A 5518-nucleotide genomic window follows, 5' to 3' on the forward strand; every position below is an offset into this window, starting at 1 on the left:
TGCATATATAACCTAGCTCCTTGGTTATGTATGAAGAAAAAATACATTATGATGTCAATGATTATCCAAGGTCCGAAGCAACCTGGAAATGACATTGACATTTACTTTCAGCTACTGGTAGAAGAACTGCTGATAGTGTGGGTAGATGCGCCTGTTGTAAAATGTTATGATGCTTACAAGAAGGAGATTTTCGATCTACATGTGATGTTGCTGCACACCATTCAAGATATACCGACACTAAGCAACACATCGGGCAGAAAACAAAGGGAGATGTAAGGTGTTTCACATGCATGGATAGGACAGCTAGTAGATTTCTTCTCAAGTCGCGCGAAACCGTGTATTTGCGTCATTGTAGGTTCTTACCGAGAAATCACCCGTACCAAAAGATGAAAGCTGAATTTGATGGTATGGCAGAGGTAGATGTGGGACCAAGACCCTATGCTGGGGAGGTGGTCCACAACATGGCTAAACGAATTAATGTTGTGCCTGGAAAGAAGCACACTTTGACAGTGAAACAAGCGCCCAAGGGTCAAGTGTTTAAGAAGAAATCAGTGTCCTGGAAATTACCTTACTGGGAGATTCTATATGTACATCACTACATCGTCGTCATGCATGTAGAGAAGAACGTATGTGAAAGCATCCTTGGTACTCTGCTCAAGATTACAGGTAAAACAAAGGATGGTGACGGTGCATGGCTCGTTATGCTTGCTGATCAATCAAAATGCAAGAGTGAAGCAGAAGATGATAACAAATTCATTCACACTTGCCAGAGTTACAATTTCAGTACAAAAGAAGCAACAAAGTTCTTCACCTATTTGTTCTCAGTTAAGACACCCTCTTCCTACTCCGCAAACATCAGAAGTCTCGTTGATGTGAGCTCGGGTAGAATAAAGTTGGGACACATAAAGTCACATGATCACCACGTAATGTTAACACAAATCTGCTCGGTGGCCATCAGGAATCTGATGGACAAAGATATAAGAAACACCACTCATTGAGCTCTTTGATTTCTTCAACCAACTATGGCAGAAAGTTGTACATCCGAAGAGTTGGATCATATGCAAGAGGATATTGCAAGAATATTGTCCAACCTAGAAATGTTTTTCCCACCGTCATTCGTTAATGTCATGGTCCATCTCACTATGTACCTTGGCGACGAGATAAAGTATTGTGGTCATGTGTTTCTTCGCAACATGTATCCCTTTGAGCGATTCATGGGAATACTGAGCGCTATTGTCATAACCGAAACCATCCAGAGGCAAGCATCCTACAAGGTTATACCGCGGAGGAGGTGATTGAATTTTGCACTGAATACATGAAACAAGGACCTATATGTTTGCCCCTCTCTCGCCACGGGGGAAGGCTGAAAGGTAAGCCAGTCCTTGCTGGCATGCAAAAGGTTGCACCCGGAGAATTGGTAGAGAAAGCCCATTTGACGATACTGCTTAATAGCCCAGTTCTCAGCACTTATGCCGAAGAATACTTGGCAGAGGTACACCAAAGCTTCTTACCAATGGTGTATACATTAGATGCGGAGATGATGGAGTACACTAAGAACTATGCCGAATAGCTGAAGAATCATTTGGCACAAGGATCCATTGATGACATTGCTACGTGATTATCACAAAAGCCATCACCTACGACGTTGATGTACCAATCATATCACATAAATGGCTACATGTTCTACACTTAGGAATGTGATGAGAATACCTCATATTAGAACAGCTTTGGTCGAATAGAATGGATGACTATAAATGAAGCTGATAAAAGGGTATACTCATGGATCCCTCTTAGTCAGGTAAAGGTTGATGATTACAGGAAGACCTGTGTTAACCGGACAACAATGGCATATCACACGGACCTGTTTATTCTTGCTAGCGATGCTACCCAGATTTTCTATGTAGAAGACCCCTTGCATAAGAACTGCCATGTAGTGATACATGGGAAGAGGGTATTGGGTGTCGAGGATGTTGCCTATGAGGACAAGTATGATGAATTTGCTGAGTTGCCAGCCAAGGGATCACGCACCCCTCTAACAGAGAAGCGTAAAATCATCAGAAAACCCAAGTTCATTCGGAGTCAACGTAATGATCCCAGTTCCCCCCATGTACATGGGAATTAAGCCGGAAGACTAGTTTTTGTGCCTACCCTGCAACTCAATTCGTTCAATTTAGAACTGTCGCGTGTACTGAATTTGTGAGTTATGCCCGGTTTTTTGTTGATGTAAGAACCATTAATATGTTGACCTTGATATTCTGTCAGCTCAGGCAATGAATATGAACTGTTTACTATTATTATTAGTATTATTATTATTATGTCACACAGGTAGCACACTCAATTGATCTCACTCTAGTATGTATAACTAGAAGATATGCAATCGGGTTTGCGAATAGAACATGGTTCGTTCATGAAAGCTGTGTGCCGAACAAACCGCGCACGTGATCTGAGTCATGCATTCTGATTGGCCAGAACCCAAACCCAACAGATCGTACAACTGCACCATTGGATGCTCCCAGATCGAACGACAATCCTCATCCCTTTCAACAGCAAATGTAGTTCAAGTTGTAATTTTATTTATATGCACAAAATGCACGTTAAATTCAAAAAATGTCTTGAATATAGCAAACGATACCTGAAATGCGCTAGAAAATCAAACATGTGTTATAATGGTGATTGCATGCCGTGGAAATTTTTATGAGGCCAAACAATGAAGTCACCGGCCACTGGAGTTTGAATTGACATGTCTCCTTTTGGAAACCATGATCATTCTTGTGAGATGCTCCAGTTTGGAAGGAGCGATCATCAATACTTGTGCCAAACTTTACCAAAAATTTTCCACAGGGTTGTGAGAGCACGCCACAGGCACACACCGAGTTTGATGATGTCTGGACTCTACTTGAATTTCCTGTAATTAAGATATCAACTAGGCCTACACCGGTGGCCGCACCTCACGGCCAAAATGTTTGAAACTTCTCCCCGCTTCTCAGACAACGGATGAAAACTCGCAAAGTGACACACAAATGATTTGTAGACCTTCTTTGCTAATTAAGACTACCCACAGTGGGAGTAACATAGGTGGTAACATCACACATCTCTAGGCAAAACATATGATGTGGTGAGTAATTAATAGGGAAATAGGGGCATGTGGTAACATAGCTAGTTACTGTAACATCACACATACCAAGAAAATATGAGTCTACAACCTAATAAATGAAGTGTTGCATGACACCACACATATGTTACTCCCCACTATATAGGTAGTAACATAGACTAGTAACATATGCATGTTACTAGTCTAAGTTACTAGCCATTGTGACTAGTCTAACTAACACCCACATGTAGTTGTAGTAGGGTTTTGACTTTATATGCACTAAATGCAAGGTAAGTGCGAAAAATGACTTAAATATAGCAAACGAGACCTGAAATAGGCCAGAAAATCAAACCAAGGGTATATCCATGATTGTTTACCATAAAATTTTTTTCGAGGCAGAACGATGTAGTCACCGATGATTTGGACTTCTAAGTGCCGCGTCTCCTTTTGAAAACCATGATCCTTCTTGTGAGATGCTCAGGTTTGGAAGGAGCGATCATCAAAACTTGTGCCAAACTTTACCGATCTTTTTCCATGGGGTCGTGCACTAGTGGAAAAAGTTCTAGCCACAACATTCGTTGGTGGCGCGCCATTTTGAAAGAACTCCAACACTATTTTTTGAAAATAGTAGTGGCGTCAGTCTATTTAGTACGAAATAGGTTTGCAATTATTTTTGGCGTACGAATAATAGGGAACGCCACCTGTAAGTGGGTCTCAACATTCTACCATGTCCCAAGTTAGAGCTAGCGTAGAAAAAGTTCACGACGCTGGTACTAATCAGAATATCTCTGGCGTAGCCTTGTAAGTGACGCCGATCGTAGTTTTTGCAGGACCATCTAATTTTTAGCCAACATAACACTGGCGTGGCCATTTCTTGAACGCCAGGGATATAAAATTTTCTAATGGCGTTCCATAGTATGTCAACACCAGTAATTACGTCGCAGCACATATAGATATTTTCTTCTTCTTCCTACCGCCTCTCTTTCCTCTTCCTCCTCTCTCTCTATTCTCTTCTTATTGAGAAAAAGACCAAATTTTTTCTCTTGATTTCTTAAGTAGGTAGCTAATTAGCTAGATCTAAGCTAGTTCACACACTCTCACTCGCTAATTAAGCTAGCTACTTCTCTTATCCACCCACTGAAACACACAACTTGCATTAAAATTTTCACCACACTCCATTAATGGCACCTTCAACAGTCGGCCGGCCCTCTGCTACTTCTTGAGCTTGCGTTGGTTTTTCCCTTGAAGAGGAAAGGGTGGTGCAGCAAAGTAGAGATATTTATTTCCCTCAGTTAGAGAACCAAGGTATCAATCCAGCAGGAGACAACGCACAAATCACCAATACCTACACAAACATTCAAACAACTTGCACTGAACATGATAAAGGGGTTGTCAATCCCTTCACGATCACTTGCAAAAGTGAGATATGAGAGAGATATATAAAACTAAACAAAAGATAAAGTATTTTTTTGGGTTTTTTGGTTTCTAGATCGGAAAGTAAAAGATTGCAAAATAGTAGATCGGAAACTAATATGATGGAAAATAGACCCAGGGGCCATAGGTTTCACTAGAGGCTTCTGTCAAGATAGCAAATAATACGGTGGGTGAACAAATTATTGTCGAGCAATTGATACAAAAGCACAAAGTTATGATGATATATAAGGCAATGATTATGAAATATAGGCATCACGTCCATGTCAAGTAGACCGGAATGATTCTGCATCTACTACTGTTACTCCACACATCAACCGACTCTTGCCTGCATCTAGAGTATTAAGTTCAGGAAGAACAGAGTAACACATTAAGTAAGATGACATGATGTAGAGGAATAAACTCAAGCAATATGATGTAAACCCCATCTTTTTATCCTCGATGGCAACAATACAATATGTGCCTTGCTGCCCCTGTTGTCATTGGGAATGGACACCGCAAGATTGAACCCAAAGTAATCACTTCTCCCATTGAAAGAAAAACCAAGCTAGTTGGCCAAACCAAACCATTAGTTCAAACAGAATTACAAAGATATCAAATCATGCATAAAAGAATTCAGGGAAGATTCAAATAACATTCATAAATAAACTGATTATAAATCCGGAATTCATCGGATCTCGAAAAACACACTGCAAAAGAAGATTACATCAGATAGATCTCCAAGAACATCGAGGAGAACATGGTATTGAGAATCAAAGAGAGAGAAGAAGCCATCTAGCTACTAGCTATGGACCCATAGGTCAGAGGTAAACTACTCACGCTTCATCGGAAGGGCAATAGAGTTGATGTAGAAGCCCTCCTTGATCGAATCCCCCTCCGACAGGATGCTGGAAAAGGCCCCAAGATGGGATCTCACAGGAATAGAAGTTTGCGGCGGTGGAAATGTGTTTTCGTGGATGCCTTTGGTGGTTTGGGAATATATGTGAATATATAGGA

The sequence above is a fragment of the Triticum aestivum genome, chromosome 4A (assembly GCF_018294505.1).
Source record: "Triticum aestivum cultivar Chinese Spring chromosome 4A, IWGSC CS RefSeq v2.1, whole genome shotgun sequence".
NCBI classification, from domain to species: Eukaryota; Viridiplantae; Streptophyta; class Magnoliopsida; order Poales; family Poaceae; genus Triticum; species Triticum aestivum.